This window comes from Chrysoperla carnea, chromosome 3 (assembly GCF_905475395.1).
Source record: "Chrysoperla carnea chromosome 3, inChrCarn1.1, whole genome shotgun sequence".
Classification (NCBI taxonomy): domain Eukaryota; kingdom Metazoa; phylum Arthropoda; class Insecta; order Neuroptera; family Chrysopidae; genus Chrysoperla; species Chrysoperla carnea.
Window position 1 is genome coordinate 60,633,367 of NC_058339.1, and position 21,455 is coordinate 60,654,821.

Below are 21,455 nucleotides of genomic sequence, written 5' to 3' on the forward strand. Positions count from 1 at the left end.
ATGGTCATTTACATTTTTGTAGTATTTTCTTATAATTTTTAAGAGTATAAAAAGTCAGGGAATTAAATGGGAATTGTAAACCGAAGCGAACAAGACTAGAAATTGCCGGGATAGTAAATTTAGTTTTTACCGGGAATAGATTTACATAAGTATTTGTTTGATAAGAGCATATGCTTAAACTTCAAAAACCATAAAAAATACACGCTTTTTAAAACCTTAAAGTTGTTTTCTAATATAAGCTTTACAGGCAAAAGGATCAGAAAATAGATTTAGTAATATTCCAACAACCCAAAAAACAATATACCATAATAACCAATTTATACTCACTTCCTGGAAAACTAAAATCGATATTCGTTTTTTTTATTGTCAAAATGAATTTTTCTATTTTACAGATTGACACTGTTAGGGTACGTATTAATAAATCTCCCTATATTATTTCTCTAACGGTGTTTTTGTACGGGTTCCATATCTCCCTTAATCAATTTTAAAAAATGTGGTCTCATTTTAAATATAATTTTCACTAATGATTTATAATAATCAAATAGTTTTGACATTCTTCGATTCTATTTCTTTGTATGTACAATTTTGTGATTCTATTTTTTTTATATATAAAAAATGTTAAGGTCAATTTAACAAATTTTAATGCGGTTTTAGCGAGCCATAGTAGAAAAAAGTGACCGCTGCTAGATCAGAGGAATACTTGTACGAGTTCCAGGGTCATTTTGGATAAAAGGCTTTTTTTATATATGAATTTAGATTAAGTCTAAATCAATTATGAAAAATTGGGGGGGGGGGGGGGTGGTTTACCCGATTATTAAAATAAATAAATGACTTTTAAAGTAGGCACATTTTACATTGGTCTTATGGGAAAACGATTAAAAAAATATATATTTCAATTCAATTATGATATAACTTGACAATATAATACGAAAAATAAAAATAAAATTTGTCGATATCTGGAGTAATTTTCAAAATATCGAAAATTGAAAATTTTGTTTAATTATTAAGCTTTCGATATTTCGAAAACTAAGGCAAATATCGGAAAATTGAATTTTAATTTTTCGTCTACATTCATGAAGTTAAAAAAATCATCATCAAAGTTGAAAATAAGGTACAAATGGCGCTCTTACTTATCTTAATTTTTTACAGTAAAATTTTCTGAATTTTATTTATAAAAACTAACCGATAATCGGATACAAAGAAATAATAACACGCAAAAAAAGAACAAAAATAATCAAAATCAAATAGATTTGTATATATAATAACAGTGCTGAAACCCTTACAATATCTCTAGCGCCCCATTGACCACCTGAACACCCTATTTGACTGAATCAAAGTTGTGATAAATATCTGAACAGTCAGCAGTGTTTATATAATATACATATACTACATGCATGTATATCTACGTAGAATTGTGGCACATATGGCGAATCAGGGTTAAACAGAACAATCACCCATGGGACTCGAATCAGATATTGACTTCACATATGTAGCTTTCATAAAGTTGGTTACTTTTCTAGTACATACATATATGTTCGTTCGTTCATCTCTTCAACACTATATACCTAACTCTACAATAATATTTACAACATATTCTTCTTTATTGCCTTTAAATATGTTATATATTTTTATTGTTTCGTAATCAGTTATTCATATCTATAATATAGAGTCGAGTCGAACATTATTTTTATCTAAAATATTAGAAGAAGGAAAAAAAGGGGAAATATTATAATTCAATCTGATGTTGTTTTATGTTTTATAATAAACTACTGTTGAAATATTTTTAAACTTATTATTAAATGAATTATTTATTTTGGAAGATAATAAAAGATTCCATAATCTCCTCAAATAAATAGGAAAATAAACAGCGATTGGTCATTATTAACGCGAATTTAATTGACACTTCTTTTTATAAAAAAAATAGTCCATCTATCTAACTTGCAAGAAATAAGCAAATTTATTTGAATCAACATGAAATTTTAATTTTAATTCAAACTTAAATCATAATTTAGTATTTTTATTATTATAAGAAGGGACGGGAAGCTTATATTTATAAATTAGCAAGCAACTTCGGTCTTCGCTCGATAAATCAATCCTTACAGAAGTATGATCCAGCTAATTTATTACAATATTGACTAATAAACCGAGTAAATTATTATCTCTCGAAATCGGCAAGTAGGTTGGAATTAGTCTCAAGGAAATTGCTTTGAGAGATGTCAATTTCTAATCTCCTTTCTCCCTTTTTAAGTTGAAATATAATGTTTTTTCGTGGATTTTAAAATTTGTAAATCTTTCGGCTTTCCAAATTGAGTAAATTAGTTAAAAATTTGCATGAAAACTAAGGAAATACCAAGGAAATAATTTATAGGATGTCAAATATTCCACACTAATCTTTTTTTGCAGTTTTTAAGACTTTTCGCACCTCTACGGCCCTTTTAAATTGAATTAGAGGACTAAACATCTTATGTGAATTTAGATAATGTCAAAGCGCCTTTCCAGCCATTATATGTAGATATTTCATGTTTCAATAAAAAGCACCTTATTATACAAAGCATGTCTTGCTCACGATTTTTATACGCTTATAGTATCTTCGCTTGTAACTAACCAACAATGTAATAAAATCTTACAACTTAATATGGACCTTCTTCTGTCCGACGATCTTGAAAATTACCACATATATCAAAATCCGATGACAAAATACTAATTTGAAAAAATCTTCCTAGTGTCTTGATCAGGATCATCAGGCTAAACGATATTGGTGGTGGTGAAGTGCAAATGATACTCGCCAAATCGAAACACATACATGTCAGTTTTTTTTAAATCATATTTTGTTACTCAGAGTACACAATATTTAACTCAGCGAGACTAAAATCAATTTTAGTAAAAAAAAATCTGAAAATTCGATAATAATTTTAATTTTAATGTGAAATTCAAAGCGTGATGTGCTCGATATCTGTCAAATCAGTTAATTTAGAGAATGATTGAATGTAGGGACCACCCCACGGTTTGAATTTTACATTAAAATTATTATCCACTTTTTAATGCAATAAAGCATGTTTTTTTTTAGTTTTTTAAACTATAATTTATTATAATATATACTAAGCACAAATGTCGTTAAAATTTTAATAGTAATAAACATCCTAATTGGGCTGGTTTGGTATGAAACCGTTCATATTCTTTAAATTTGACTGAAAAATTTTTATTTGTTTTTAATTCTCCTTTTTAAAACAACATAAAGAAGAAGTGTTTAGTTAATTAAGTTATTATTACATATATATTATTTTTTTTCAAAATAAAAAAAAATAAATAAATAAACTAAATTATGACTTAAATAAAAAAAAATTCCTCTGAAATTATAAAGATATTTGATAGGCAATTGAAATGTAATTTATAGTATTTCCGTGATCTGCCGCTGGGTAACAACACTCATACTCTCATACACACGTTACAACTTCGTAGAGAAAGGTGTAAAAAAATCACCAACCAATAGTCATTTATATTATTATATTATTGTTTAAATATGTATCCTTTGTCTTGATTGGTTCACGTTGAGTTTCTTTTAAAATAAAAGTATAGATATGTATGGATTTGTAAGAGTAGTAATGGTAGGTAAGAAAGAGTTAAGGTAGTTAAGTTCATAAGATTGTATTTTATATTTTATATCTATATTAAATCTAATTATTTCAGATTAATATTTCATTAACAATTATCTTGGTGTTATTTTGAATGCTTTTTTTATTGTAGAGGTATATAAATAACATCTGTCATTTTATGTTAGCTATAATTATGAACAATATTCGTTCATTTTTTTTTACTTACTTCCATATATAAGCTATATCAAATCGTGATACTGAGCTATCAGATAATCAAACAATAATCGTAGCTTAATCATATAATTTTCATTTGGTTTATCCATATTATCGTTCTTAGATTTTTTCAACCATTTTTCTCCATTTGGTTTTCTTTTCGCATCTCTTGTCCAAAGCTACCACATATCTTTCTTATTTTGTCTACCCACCTTTTCTTTTGCCTTCCCTGGTTTCTTTTCCTGTCCATTCTGTTAGTTTTTTCTCCTCTTGCTTTCAACTGTTCTTATGAAATGGCCAGCCCATTTGAACTTTATATTATTTCTTTATGACCTTCTCAACCCGTTTTGTTTTTAATTTGCCAGTTATTTTGTTTTTTTCTTCTTGTCTTCTGTACACTTAACAAGGATCTTTGTATTTTATTTTGGGTGCTAGATAATTTTTTTTCGTTGGTTTGAGTTAAAGCCCATGTTTGGCACCCATAAGTTTAAGTTTTAGGATACAGCTTTGTAAGACTTTTGATTTTAAGTGACCAATATCTTTTCCAAGCTGTATATAAATGTATCCATCAAAGTTGATTTACGATTATAGTTGATATTTTATGATGCAATGGCGTAAACTATAAACTTGTCGAGTCAATTTTAAGTAAAGGGAATTGGAAAAAATATGCGCAGATTAATGCTAACCGCCTTATTAAGTGGGCTATACTCGCTCTAGGTACATATGCTGTGCTATATATTCGTTGTGTGCGTAGTCATGGTAGGGATAATAAAATCGATGCCAGCGCTTTAAGTGAAAAATTTTGGAGATAAAGTGGGCTGTTATGACTAATTTGCAATTATTTACATGTTAATGATATAGAAACTGTCAAATTAAAATGATTGAAAAACACTAATTAATTAAACTTAATGCATTAAAAATTGTGAAAATAAGAAATCAAATTGTACAAATATTATTTTTCAAATGTTAATTATCGTAATTATTTATTTAAATTTGTGAAACAAGAATATTAAATTTTAAATGTAAGTTTTCAATGCAATCCACACAATTATATATGCATCCATTAATTCTATAATTAAAGTAGTGTATCGTTGTCATGGAAACGAAATTCACGCTCGGAGCGAATAAATAAATAAACTAGTGTGGATTATCATACACAAATAAAAAATCGTTTAGTTGAAAAAATTGCACGGGATACGTAGAGCATCAATCGCTCAGTTGGTAGGGCGTTTCTAAGGCATCAATCAAAGAGACTTTGGTTCAATTGCTCGTGTATACTTAGTGTCACAAAAAACGCACATTTTTGTATATATACTCTATCTAAATTCGAGCGATTTTTGTGACACAAAGTGTACCTGTTTTTTTTATTCTTTTTACTTAAAGTATTGGACAAATTGTTAGGCTAATAATTCTTGATTTGGTTCCTTCTTTGCCAAAAATTTATATAAATAAATTTGTGGTCAAAGCAAGGCTCAAATTGCTTGATGAACGATGCTTGGCTAAAATATTTTGGTTTTAATTTGGAAGAAGAGCTGACCTTCCAGTCTGTACATGGAAGTCAATTTGTACTTTTTCACACCGGTTTTTTTTTTTTTAATTTTAATTTATGTGATACGGTGATCAATATGATGCTTGAAGCGCAGCTGCGCATGTATCAAAAAAAGAGTATAATTCATAAATAACACAATTTTAACTGTTAAAAATAATCATAATTTTGGAATTAAATTATAGATTACTACACATTTCTATTGACAAAATCAGGTCAAATTTAATAATTTGATGGGAAAAACTCAATAATATTGTTTAATAATATATTTATTTCAAAATTCAAATGATCCGTGAAAGCGGAATTTAAAATAAAACTCGATTGTTTTCAATTTCTTAAAAATTCATGGCAAATTTCTGGTTCCTGTTAAGAAAATAAAACACAGAAAAGTGAAAAAAATTTCTGATGCATTTATTTGCAGTATAGTAGGTATAATAAATAGATACCTATATAAATGGAAAAATTCAATTTTTCTAAATCTTTTCTATATTCGCCTTATAAAAACAGACTTTGCATGGTTTTAGTTGAAACCTTGTGCTCAATAAATGTAAATTTCATTATAGACATCTCATGGCACATTGTTTACCAGTGTGTAATATTCCCAAACATGATACCTTAATATTATTTTTGAGAAAGATAAGTTATCAAGAAAAATTTGAATTATAAATTTAGTCCCCCTACGAATTTTAGTTATAGTTTTTCTCTATTTTTCCCCATTTTGAAATAGATATAAGACGTGTATGAATTGTAGTTAAGGGATTAAAATTCTTAACACTTTTGGATTATAATATCCTTTTAAGGTTAAAATACGTTTTTCTCAACATTTAGGTAAAATTTTCTCGTAATCTACAAATTTTTGAAATTTATGGTAACTGTAATTCTATCATTAAAAAACTAACATATCCTTAATCTTCATGAAATTTAACTGCGTCCACTTTCCTAAAAATAATATTTGGAGCGAAGTACTTAGCTTCGATTAATATTTAATGCAATCGGAGTTGAAACCTTCGCTGTAAATATTCAAATATTAATAATTGTCAGCATCAAAAAACTATACTTAAAGAATCATAAATCATCAATTTTATTAATAATTTAAATTAATAATTGATAATAAATAAATCAAAATGACTTGCAAGAAACAAAAAAATCAAAATATTTAAATTTAAATCAATCAATTACAAATTAAAATATTATTAAAATATGCTAATTAAACTGGTTTATTGTATATAAAAATTTAATTATTAAATCTAATTATCAGTTTTATTTTTCAAATTTATAAATGTTGTTTTGAATCATTCATATTTTACAAGCGATAGTCATTGATGATTGAAACAAATTCTTGGACTGTTGCTGAAAAAAACCTTCTTGGCCACCACTCTCGAATTTAATCTCCTCCTTATTCTTTCCCCTTTAAGATTTATTATTAATATCGATATTTATCAATGTTATTACAAAAAATGTTTTTAGTAAATTAATATAAACAAATCTAATTAAAAGCATGTCCAAATTAATATAAACAAATTAAAATCGAGCCTTAAACTAATGATCTAGATATTAAATGCAGGCGATTAAATAATATGATAAAAAAAAATTCATTGTAATGTCAATAAGATCATATAATTAATTTTAAGGAATTCACTAACAAAAATTTAAATAAGTAGGTACTATAATTAAAATAGAAAAAAAATCGAATACTTTCTCACTTTCGGCCATATTAAGTCATGATTAAGGTTACCAAAAATATTTATTGTATTTTATTTCATATTTGACATTATTTATTACATTTTAAGTTTTTGTAAATATAATTGAAAATGGATTTATTTATTTATTTGAATTCAGTTAAACCTCAATAACCTGAATTCCTTGATCTTTTATTTTATTAGCTAATTGCCGAAGAAAATGGAGATATTACTTTTGTACTGATGATGGAATTTTGAAAAAAATTTCTTGAAATTTGCATCGATCCTGCCTAATAGATGTCGAAGATGACAATCATTAAAATTGATATACCTATATTATATATGTATATGTTTATACATATATATACGTTTATGTGTCTGTTAACTCTCTAGCGGTCGCAATTTTAGTCCCATTTGAATAAAATTTGTTATCAATAAGGATTTTGGTATTTGAAAGGTCATGTTCGTTAATGAGAAAAATCGACCGATAAACAAGGGGTGAAGGGGTGTGCAGAGTACAAAATTTTGAATAATTTCAAAAGAAAGAATATTTTTGTATTTCAGTTTTAAGCAAAAAAGCACTCTTTTTTTCTCTAGACGCTTAGTTTTCGAAATAAAAAATCTTGAAAAATTAAAAATGCAATATTCGATTTTAAGAAAAATTTGTTACTTTTTCAATCTTGGTGGTAATTCGCTTAGCTAACGTAACTGTTGCGCTATTTTATAATTTAACATGTTGTCTACCTAGTCGAATGAATTTATTCAAAATAACATCTTATTAAGACAAATTTTTTTATGGAATCTAAAGTGAATTTTCGATTTCATTATTATAGCTCGAAAGTTTTATGGATATTAACTTTACTAATCTGTTTTCAAAAAATGTAACTCCGATAGAAACATTTATGGCTCTCAAGGATTCTAGTGTAAAAATCGCTTATAGTGATGTAAGCCATATAAACTTGTAAACGTTAATGATAGAACTCGGGCTTTTTTAAAATTTACGAAAATGCATTTTATTGAATAATGTCAAAGGTATTGCGATCAAAGAGAGACTCTCAAATCACTGGAAGACATTATCGATGAACTCATCGGAAACGCTTCAAAGCGTTTAAGAGAGATTTATGAAGCTTTGTGCAAGGTAACACGATGAACTTGAGATTCCTTTCTGAGAGCTAACACTGATAACTAGCTCTTGAACCCTACTTACCAACAATATCTGGTAAATTAACCGTTCATATATAATTTTAAATGAAAATTCTTCAAAATGCATTCGTAGCAAATAAAAATATTAAAAAAATATATTGAAATGTTCAACAGTTCTTTTCAAATAAAAAAGAATTTTATGACGATTGAAAATAAGGTGTTAATAACTTGTACAATAATAATACTAGTACCTAACTTGTTAGAAGAATATAAAAAAATGAATATAAATATATTATTTAAACGTACCTTCGTGCGTTCAAAGATACGTTTTATTTTTTTCACGCTATTGTAAAACAACCAGTTTTTATTGTATTTACAATAATTTAATCCCTTATACAATTACAAAACAGTTAATATTTTTTTTTAAATACTGTAAATGAAATTAAATAAATTATTTGCTCGTTTTTCAGTCTGTATTTTGCTTAAATACCGCTTGAAATATTTTTTTTGCTAGTAAAATTGCACTATAACCTTTAGCTGTTGGCATGAATAATATAATTTGAAAAATTCACGTTCTTCTCCGAGTGATTGTTTTTTTTACGATTAGGTAAACTAACAAAGAATCCCATTGTAAACTAACCACTTGCATTTTTGCGATCAAAAGCATTGCTGATTTTTTTATCGGTTATATAAGATTGGCTAAAATGGCTAAAATATAAATAAAAAAAATTTAAGAAATCAATTTTCTTTCTCTAACTATCATATGAAATATGAGTAAAACCATCGAAGGAAAATAACAAACTACTTATTGAATGTATTCAAATTGAAATTAGAAACAAAAAATTCGATTCGTAAGCTTGGGCTTACCGATAATCCCAACTCTCATTAAGCAAATCTCGGAAATTTCAGAAGTTCACCAAGTTTCAAAACATTTTAGATCCTGATATTTGTACGTATATTTTCACCATCCATCGATATACGTGGCTTCTTGGACAGTCAGTCTATTCTGAATTATTTATTCTGTCAATGTTTTGGTGTTATTTTTTATTAAATTTTTTCAAACCTTAATATTGTGAATTATTTATGGGTTAATTTAAGCCATTTTTCAAAACTTAACACAAAATAAGTCTCTTCTTATAGCACTAATTTTCTATAAACTATGTATTTTTGTAAATTTAAATATTTAGCAGCTATCGATAGACACCGATATACTTTTAATTACTACTTTCCTCGAAACACATACACATAGACAATCTCTTTCTATGTTGCTTGCTTGCTGGTAACTGAACTTTGTCTTTACTGTTTCTATCTCTATCTCTTAAGTATATCCGTTGAGAGACTAAAAAATGAATCAAGAAACATTGTATCTGAGATACTTTACCATATTTACAAGAAAAATTAAAGAATATAATTTTGTTACTTAGAATTTTATTTAAGTTTATCGAATATATAATAAAATTCGTTCACAATACGGTATAAACTGAACAAATACATAAAAAATTTTTTATTAGCTATAGTAATCATTTTCTTGTAATATCTATTATTCCTTAGGTACTTAAAAAATCATTAACATTTATTATGTAAACACGAACTACCTTTATCTTAGTGAAAAAATTAATAGTTTTACAATAAAGAAGGTATAATTATGTAATTTAAAACTCTCTCAATCTTTGTTACCTTACCTATAATATTATAGTTTCAGTCAAATATAACGTGCGTCCTTGAAACCATCTAAAAGTATAAAGGAATTTGAAATTTGACGACATCATTTGGGACCATAGTTACAATTATGGTCAGAGTAAAAGCTTTTCTTTTCTCATTTCAAAATTGTAAGTTGATTTAAGGTTTCATGTTTAACTATATAACTATAATAAATAACTCGCGTATACAACTTAAACTTAAAAAGCACAGCTCTTACATTATCGTCCTTGTTTTTAGATTACCTAGAAACTTCCCTCACAAAGTTCTGTCTTCTTACCAATATATGTAATCTCTACGCAAACATGTTATTTATCTCCATTTTATATTATTCTCTAATACGCCACGTAAAAAATTCAAAAAAACCTTACTTTCTGCCTCGTGGTAAATAAGCTCCTGAATCGATGTTTATCATTTTCTCTTATAGGGCATATATATGGCAGAGCAGCCATTTTCGAGAAAGAGGGTAAAGTAGAAATACATTTTTGAGTAAAAATTGAGAAAAATTGCTTCCGCTTAAGAAATAAGCTTCCTAACAATTGCAGAAACGTTAAATACTGCTGGCAGACATTTACCTTCATCTCCCTCGTCCCAAACACCTGAAAAAGGTTTACATGGTTTGATTGATATCAGCCGAGAAAGCAAGAACAGAACATTTGTGCAATCGTCAGGGAACTTATTTGGCAAGAAGAAGAAACATTTTTCAATTTTTAATCATTTTCTTTCCCCCTTACTCTCTATCAGGAAAATCACCGCTCTGCCATATATATCTGTAATGAGAGAAAATGTTGCAAAAAGTTAAGGTGCATGGTTTTTTTTTACCATATTTTAGAATATATGAGTTTATAAACGGCTTTCACTGTAAATAATTTAAATATTGATTTTCATAACTCATAATACATATAAAATACTTAATTATAGTAAACATTATAGGTATTTAAATTTATAGTCGAATTTCCAATAAAATATAGTTTAATATTATTATTTTACTATTAGGGTATTCCATAATAATTTTTAAGGAATTTATTTTTCATATGTTAGGTATACTTTTTTTTTCGTCTACCTTATCTTCATATCAATTTTATTATTACATTTTTTTTTATATTTATGTGAAATGAATTAATAATTACACTTTGAGAGAGTGGGTTTCTTTTGATCATAAAAATACAATTAAGAGCGTGTAGGTTTTATGTGTTGATTAATTATTATGATTTAACAATTTACATTTTAATTTTTATTTAATAAACATAAAAAGTTCTAAGCATGCGCTCGCTCGATACGATTATAATGTCTTCATTTATATTGTGTTTTGTATGTGTGTGTTGATGACTATGTTATGGAAAAACTGTTGGTCAACTTTAATTAATGTATTTTGATGAAATTTACAATTTAAAGGTGTAGGTAAATATTGTAATTAAAAAAATTTTGTTTGAATTTCTCTATATGTGAAATACCTCTATATACAAGCCAAAAATACTAAATGAAGATACACAAGCTAAAGATGACCAGTACCACATTTACATTGAGGCAGCCTATGGCTTCGCAAAAACATAATTTAGCTTTTATTTTCACATTAAAAACTAAATTTGGTGAAACGGACCACGTGTGGAAACCAGGTTTATATAGAAACCAGGTTCATATTTCTTAAATCGTATGTCCTTCTATAGCTACCGTTTTCCGAAAAATTCTTAGTTTTTATGAGGATCAACTTAATAATTTAAAGTGTTATTCTGTATCTTACCATTTAGAATATAAATTGGCTATTAAAGAAACTCGAAGAACTAGGTCCAATCTAATGTGATAATGTGAAGAACATGATGCCCCTCATCAAAATCTACAACTTTTGTTTAAGTTATTTTTGATAAGTTAAAAATCACTAAAAATTTGCCTACGGGCCACAATAGTTGTAAATGCAGCACTAAAGATGACATATTTTTGTAAGAAAACAGATATTATTATTAATATTCAATCATCCCCAACTTGCCAATTTAAAAAGTATTTCATTACATTAAAGATACAACTATATTATGATATCAATCTTTTCCAAATTAATTTCTTTGCGATCATATTTCGGAATCGTAAAAACCAAAATTGAATTACGAAAACTTGTACTGTTTATGGTGGATTCTTATAACACTATAATTTCTAAAAAGTAAAATGAATATTAATAAATATAAAACCTATTTCCGAAATATATGTTTATGTTAATCATTTATTCAAAGTAGAAGAAATTAAATTCGAATATTTCAATCTTGATTTAGATTTTTTTTCGGAAAAAACTGCAATTAACAATTTTCGTTATATTCTTTATAATATCTGTATATGTGTCAGAGAGTTATTTTCACATATTTTCCGTATTTATGTAAATATAAAAATAATACGTACCTTGGCTACATGTAGTATCCTATCTATTATATAGGGTTATATGTTAACACAAAATGTAAAATAGTAATTTAAATAATATTCAAACACAATACACAATGTTCCAGAATTATTGCTACGTTAATTTTTACCTTGGGCATGTGGTCCAAGAAATGCACGAGAAAATCTTTGCGTAATCGCTTCAAAGAGTGAATATAGGTAGATGACATTTGTAGGTGTAGGATAGCATCTCTACCTATCGGCCCATGTAACCATTTCGAGAAAAACTATCCCATAAACATTTCAATTTCGGAGGTTTATATATCCTTCTCTGATGAGGGCTTCGAGATCGAGCCTGGATGCAAAACAACGAAATTATCGAAATTACGTTCAGCGTCATGCTCAAAATATGAAAACTGTAAATTATTATTTCGTCGTTCTTTCACAACAATTTAAAGGAAATCATTTCGTTAACTTACGCATATAAATTCTTTTATTGTAAAAAACCACTGATCCGTATTTGCCCGCTTATAGCGTTATTTTAAAATACAGTATTGAATTTCTAATTTTCAACATTAAAAAGTCTTTCTATAAAAAGATTTGGTGGAGGTGCAAATAATTGCATACAACATATTGCAAATCAATATACTATTTAATTTAACTGCGCTTCCACCATTTATTCAATGATAGCTGTTGCAAATTAGAATCTTTTAAATCTAATTTTTGCACTTTTCTCTTTCAATTATATAGCGAAAAATAACACAAAAATTCAAGTACTATTAATGTCAGCAACAGAGACTCCGTACGCAAATTTTTGAGAGGATTTTGGGCCAGCATGAAGTTTTTGAACCAGCAATATAGATTTACATATACTTTTTTGCTCCTTAAACCTAAACGGAAAATTTTGTAGGTAAATTTTCCACCCTCGTTCAGCTCTTTTGGCTTCCTTCTTAATATATTGGGTAAGTCATATTTTGGAACGTTTGAACTAGCTTTTTTTTCGCCAATCGGAACTCTAAGTCGCCTTCCTTGCCCGTTTAATGTTGAAAAATATTGAAATAATAATATTAATTTCAGATATTGATTTCAAATTCTATAATCGATATACTTCCATAACAGAGGCCACCCACATCATTTTTTTGTAATTTATTAAACTACATCTGTATACAATTAAATTTATAATATGGGTGGAGTCGGTTACTTCGTTCTTATCCAAGCGACGACATTGAATAATAATTGTTTGCACTGCCGCTGCCTGGATTCGAATCCGCAACCCAAGGCCAAAGAGGCAAACGGTTAAAGTCGATTTGGCCTTAGACTGCTTGGCTAGACAGATGATGTTATATGAAAATTATATATATTTAAAAAAAAAAAAATGTTCTATTCCTGAAAAAAATCTAAAACATTCTGTATTAAATAAAATATAGTCCGTGTGACGTACACAGGTCAAACTCCACACACTAATGCGGTGATTGCGGGAACATGACAGACTACTAGAGCCTTATATGTCAAAACAGTAATAATAACTTCATCATATCATAAAAAAAAATAAAATCCACCCTCTAAAATAAAATTCATTAAATACACGCAACTCTTGTGATCACAACATTATATTTATTATTATTGCGGCTACATTCAAACGCCGATAAATTTATTAATATATCACAATTTTTTTTTTTATAGTATAAACACAAAATTAAATTTCTTTTTTGGAATGATTAATTAATAAATCATTCACGCAATCATTTATTGGTTAGACGGGAAGCAATTATTTTTTCTAAACAAAAAACCAATTATGCAGATAAGAGCAATCATATTGTATAATGTATACTGTATGAGGCTATATTATTAAATTTTTAATTTCATTTTATTCAATTTAAAAACAGAAATTCACTTTATATAAAGTTTTCTTTTACAAATGAAATATTTAAGATATTAATTTGTCAATAAATTATTCTAAATGGTTTTTAATACTAGTCCAAAGTACACAAAATCTCAACCACTTTTGTCCGAAACATTTTTTCGAAAAATGAGTAAGAAAATAATGTATAAAATTATTAATACATTTTGCAGAAAATATTTTTTCGAAAACTGATGAACTGTCAATTCGTCCGTTTAGGCTCTACGATACCACAGACAGACAGGCAGACAGGCACACTCACACATAGCGGTCAAACTTACTTACACCCTTTTTTTAGTTCGGGAGAAAAAAGAAAATATTTTTAAAAAAAAGTTTTAATTTAAATTTAAAATTTGTCAGAGTATTTGGCAGTTGGCTTTCTCAATATTGCTCAGTGTTGTTAGATTACCTTAAAGTAGGCCTAAATAAATTTTTGACTGGTTCCAAATAAAAGCGCAAAATGCACTAGAAATTATTATAAATGATTGGACTCTAAATTTTTAATAGCATTGGTTTCGTATAAGAAAGTTTATAGAAAAAAGTATGTACCATATATTATTTCCACCGGAATTGATTTTTGTAAACCAAAAATGGAGCAACACCAACAAATTTTTGAATATTTGTATGGCCGAAACTGTGCTTTTGAAAAGGAGTTTAAGACTTGAGCATATGGAACCCTTAAAAGTTCGACACAGAAACAAATAATATGGAAACGTTTTCGTAGGAACAAACTAGAACACTATGTATATACAGGGTTGCTCAATAAAATGTTACCACTTAAATAGAGGTATCATCAGTACATAATATAAAAGTTTTTTTACATATCTATAATTTAAAATAGCTTATTGTAATAAAATATTACTCTTATATTATGTTATGTTGTCACATTTCAAGCATTTCAGTTACAATATTTTTTTAGATAAAGTAATTCTCCCATTTAGTGGTATCATCTTTTTGGACGAAATGTCTCCTATTTACATGGTATTAAACAACCCTGTTGTAGTTGAAGAAAAATTGGAATTTATAAAAACGAAGACTTATTTTGTATTAATCTTAGACAATTTTACGATCCATAGACTACAAGTTAAAATTGTAGGTATAAAAAAACAATAAGTATGAAATATTTCTAATATTTCTTAACAAGACTTTCATGACACGGACAGCATCGATAAATTTATTATTTATTATTTTATACTTATATACAACAATAACTTTCAATAATGAGGTTTTTGACACCATTTTATAAGGTTTTGTAATATACAACGTTTATTTTATCGTAGTCGAATCGTTTACTTATCAGATTGTTTTTACGAGAAACACAATATGAAATCTTTTAATAAAATAAAATTCTATATATATACAGTTTTGCACAAATAATAATAAATATATTATTGAAAAAAATTTATCGAAAACAAATTCCAATTGGGCTATCATAAACTGAAACGTTCAATGTACATTAATAACTTTTTTTTCTGGGATCGGTGAATTTGTAACCAAGTTAAGAGTAATAAAGCTGTTACGATTAGCTAATTCATGTTGATGATTAAATTGTAGTCGAAATAAGTATTTATTATACAAAAAATTGACCTACGCTTTGCAAAGCTTTAGAAAATTAAAAGTTTATTACAATTTATTATCTGTGTGATATTTTTGTTAGTCTAAAATATTCAAAGATATAAACGGTTTTAAAGTTTAACTTTTATTAACTGAGAAGTTAATGATGTGAGTCATAAAAGTCATATTTGATCGGCTTGTTTAAGTATCATTTCACATGAACAAATCTATAACTAATATAATATTAAAAAGATTGGAATAATTAAATATATATAGGGTGTCATGCATAAATATGCAAATTGAATAACGTATACCTCCTAAGTAAACTTTATTTTGAATTAATCGCCGGTTTTTATTATTGATCAATTTTAACAATGTTTTTCCTAGAATCAAATTTACTCAAAATCTGCTGCATAGCACATTTTTAGTCTTCTAATAATTGAAAACGTTTCGTTAAACGTCTCTGAACATCATCTAGATCATTTTATATCAGTCACGACTTGCTAGAGTAAGAAATGCGTGGCGTTTCTTGTAATGATGGTATTTTATATAGCGCTATTTACAAAACACTATGGTGTAATTTACATAACTATACTTTAACGTCATAGTATTGTAATTAATGCCATAATGTATTGTAAATAAAGGCATATACCATGCCAGCATCGTAATCAACGCCATGCATCTCTTACCGTGTAGAGACTTATGTTTAACATGGCCCATACCTCCTTAATCATTGAAGAAGTTTAAGTACAGTGGTAGAGGCATTTTTTCCTTAAAATTATTCAAAACCTACGTTTTTCAAGTTTCCCGCATTTATTCCCGGTAGACCCTATATAAAAGATGTCCTAAATTTAATACACCAAGTAATTTTGATAGAAAACAAAAATATTAAAATAAAAATTGTACATTTTTTATTACTTCATAAAATAGACAGTCTAGGATTAACTGACATTCCAGTTTTTTCTTAATCATTTTACATAAATGTCGCTCAATTTTGTCAATAGTGCTGCCATTTTTTACCGTCAAGTCGTAGGCTATCAGAAAATTGTTTATATAAGCTTGTCTTTAACAAATCTCAAAGTAAAAAATCTAACGGTGTAAAAGCATGATCTTTTTTCTCTGATATTTTGAAATTCACCTTCCCACATTTGTTGCAGTTAAATTACTATTCCTATCATCGTTTGCACGAAAATTACGAGCTGTATCTGCCAAACTAACAAAATTTTTAGTATCTTACTTGTAACGCAATGTTTTTTCGTGTGACTTTAGATTTTTAAAAACCTTGAACTGTCAGCTGTCTTGTTGTCTTTTTTTATCAGTTTCAACACTTTACCACTAAAAAGGGTTGGTTAATTTTGAGACACCCTATACACATATACATTATTCAATTCAAGATACTTAATCCAGTTTTTTTCTTGTTCATGTTTTAAATAATAATATACCTAATGTTCGTACAATTTAATTGATATATTTAAAAAACCAGGTGTCAAATCGTGTTCGCAAACGATTGTATTAAGCAATATATTATTTTAAAATATTAGTATAAACATGCTAGAATATCAATTTATATGCATATCAAGTAATTATAAGCTAAATCATATTCCAACATATATAACATAGGTAGTATGTATGTTATATCTACCTATGTTATAGTAACATTCAAATGAATACATATAAAATATTTTATGTGTACAAGGTCTGAGTCGAGTACCTATAACGACGCGGCGCGACTATCATGGGTACAACTCCCAATGATGACCAGTACATATGTTCCGCGATTTTTCACCTTTTTTTTTCCTTGTTAAATATACATTTTAATTATAACACCTACGTTATTTAGAATTAATAACATTTGTTAAAATAACACAGATTTGAAATAAACAAGTGAAAACAAACAATTGACTGAGTTAATTGTTGAAATATCATGTATAGACAGTGTTGATTACACAATCGTTTGTTTTTTACGTCATGTAAATAAATAAAGATAGTCACTCTTACACACAAACTAATAAGAGTATCTTTTTTCGCACTTCCTCAGTGGATATAGTATGTGCTGTGACAAACAAACACATACGCAATATATGTGACGTATAAATATAAACAATATGTGTATGCATACCATATGATGTTTCTAACTTTGCATCCTAACGGGTAAACAATGATGACTATGAAAAAATGTTTCAAACAAAAGTTGTTTATTTTTTATAAGGATTTAAACTTTTGTTCTATCTCTAACGATTTACAAGATGGGTCTACAAACCAAAGGCCCAATTGACTTGTTGTTCATTTATGAACTCGACCTTACTTTTTACATCCTAAGCACGCATTAAAATTTCAGATTGATATCTCTTTTCACATATAAACGGCCCGACAGACAACCAGATAAACAGACAGACATTTAGCCGGGCAACCGGAAATGGATTTTATGAACAACTATACCTAAATTTTCATCATAGCATCAATTATTAAGCGGTACAAACTTGGAACTAAATTTCGGCTACATGAGAATTTTTTTAAATATATGTTTAACAGGGTGCATAATTCAAAAATAATATCCATTCCTTTTTATCACGTCAGATTTTCTTGAAAAACTCATTTGAAAAAGGCAAAATCGAAAATCTAATCACGTTTCGTTAGTTTATTGCAATATGATCAACTTACAATTTTCTAGACTTCATACTTCCTCTTGAGTTAGGATTTGTTACAATTTTCGAATAAATCGAAAAAAAACTACTTTTTTTATTTCAGAAAATCAAAACAATAGAGTGATGATGAAAAGCAGGAAATTTATCACTAAAATATAAGATATGCTAACTCTGTCTATGCGCTGCTGATTTTTTTAACGAATTTTATTCAAGTAAATTAATACGAAAATAATAAAATTATAATTTATATCATCTAGATGTAATTCATATTAAATTAAAATAAATATATATTATTTATTCATGACATCGCTACTGATTGATGATGCATGTTTTAATACTTAATTAATAATGAATTATCACATATTTATTTTAGATTAAATATTATTTTAGTGATTCTTCATTCAATTATTATTATGGAAAAAAACAAATAAAATATTTTAATATGAATATTAAATATAACAATAATAATTCTTAACGGTCTTCTTTAATAAGACATTTTTTACTATCAACATTAAATGTAAGATATACAATATTATCGCGCTCCATTTAAAATAACAAATAAATACAACAAATCATTTTTTATTATAAAAAATTTAATAATTATTATAAAATTAAAAATTTAATTATTATAAAATGTTATGAATGTCCCCAAATTAAGGCATGATGTAATCTTGATAGAATTCACAGGTTTGTTTGATTCATAAAGTGTACAGTAGGAGAGAGTACGGTACCGAGGATCATAAAATAATAGAAATATTCTCTCCATATAGCATATTCTTCTTTATACTTGTGATTCATGTTACAAGAAGTGTAAAAAACCATGGTAAAAGATCATAATATATCATAAGTCACACCCTGTTATTGTACATATGTAAAATTATCTTTATAATTCACTCTTGAGAACAGCTAATAAATCTATCTTACATTTTCTGTCTTTTTCTAAATGTAAAACACTGTTTTTAGCTTCTATTTGCATTGTTTACTCGTTGCTTTCATTGCTCAAAACAAAGCGATTCAGACAAGACGTTGCCGATGTGTAGATGATCACATCTGATTGTATAAAATAGTTTAACTAGAAATTAATTAATTGAATTTGTTACCTTAAAAAAAAAACATATAAATTTACTACTCTATTCAAATGTTCATATATTTAATAGTTAATCAAAATCATGTATGCATATGACTGTCTTCAATATCCTCTGTCCGTTGTCTTTTCATATGTCTAACGGCATAAAAGTTATAAAGTCATCATCAGTATAAATTAGCTAATCTGTATCTATTTATTGGAAAAATATGTGAATCTTTGCTAATCTGTTGACTCTTTCAGAAACTTAATTTCGATTTTGTAATTCGATAAAAGATCGATCTAAGCGACAAGTAATTAATCTCTCCGGAGAAGACATTAATTTTTTAGAGCATCGATTGTACAAAAAAGCTAAAGATCAATTTTATTTTAAAGATGAACAAATTTAAAATAAAAAAGTATTGTCGTTTTTCAACGGATTTCTGATTTTATTAAATAATAATTTAATTTGTAATTAGTACAAAATATATAGGTACATTTAACATGTAGATATATTTAACAAAATATTATTTTGAAACTATCAGTTTTTAGTTTGATAAATTACATTATTTTCAGTTTAATATATTTATAAAGAATTAAAAAGGTTCAAAGTAGATTCAACTACACATATAACACAAATCGTTAATGCCTGATTGACTTTCAACGAGGGTGCTAAATAACTTATATAGGTATACTGTTTTATATAATACAGCTTCAACATTATAACATGTGGAAAAAGTAAACTTTTATTTCTGTTATTAAATACATATATGGCCTATTTTTATCACCTACTATCAACTAAACTCAAAATCGATCTCAATTTAAAGATCAATTTTCTTAATCCTTAAAAAACATTTCAAAAATATCAAACAATTCTAGAAAATTATAGCAATTCTAGAAATTTTTAAAACTTTGCTATTTTTATTTTTAACTAATAATATAAATCAAAATAAATGCTTTTTTATTTTATTATTACTTTATACAACACATAAATTTGATAACATAATTTCAATTTCATCTACATTTTAAGTATTTTATTCTCATTTTAAATAGGAACTTTGTGTTTTCTCTTTGAAAATTATATGACTACATCATAGACCTCTTTCAATACTCATTAGCATTGACTGTGGTACGCACACTTCTTTGTGATTTCTTGAAAAAGAAACAGTTCTTGTGTCAAAAACTCTTCAAGATCTGCTTTAAAAATATTTATGACTTACCTGGAGTGAATTTGGTGAAAGCTCTTTTTTGGTGGAGTACCCTAGGTGGCCGTCTAAGCAACCAAATAAAAAATAAGTTCTTTTCGAAAATTAACGTGAACTAGAATTATCGGAGTATATACATACTTTTTTGAATGAATTCTAACAATTCGATATAGTAATATTAATTAAAAATTTTGCCACATTACCCATAGAAATGTAAAAATAAACTTAATATTATAAAATTGATTAAAAACCGAAGAATGCTTACAACATTCAAAGACTGTTGCCCATCTCTTTCTTACAAAACAAAGTTTTATATGTAATCTTTGTAGTGATACTCAACAATGACGTCACTATTTAAGTATATCCCTGTTTGCTTAATTAGAAGTTTTAAGCGTTCGTGTTTTGCGTACTTCTAAATATTTTAAAAAACCAACATCACTTTTCTGTCGGTGTAGTAAGAATTCTTCGCATAAATTGTTTTAAAAAATTTAGCCAATTGATGTAAATGGCGTTTAAATCAGAATTCCGCCTCATTTTTTGGGCTAAGAACTTATCGATAATAGAATAAGTCATTTTATAATATTTGAACTATACCTATAATATATTTTAACATACAAATAAGAATAGATTTCACCCTCTATATCACACCTCATTCCATTAAATTTTGTTATTTATAGGCGAAAAGTTATGAACAACATATGTATCTGTGTATTTGTGTATGTGTGTATGTGTGTATGTTGTATATTAAAGATCAATCAGATTAAGGGAGCCTTCATTCATTCATTCATTTATTCTGTATATAAAATTAATACATCACGTTCACGTATAAACATTATAGTATAGTAAAATAATAGC

The 21,455-nt window shown here is 27.1% G+C and overlaps 1 protein-coding gene across 1 annotated transcript in view; it reads left to right on the forward strand.

Annotated features, from left to right (window-relative positions):
- LOC123296151 (homeobox protein unc-4-like) overlaps window positions 1-21,455 on the forward strand; it is a 132,782-nt gene that overhangs the window by 110,107 nt on the left and 1,220 nt on the right. The window lies entirely within an intron of this gene.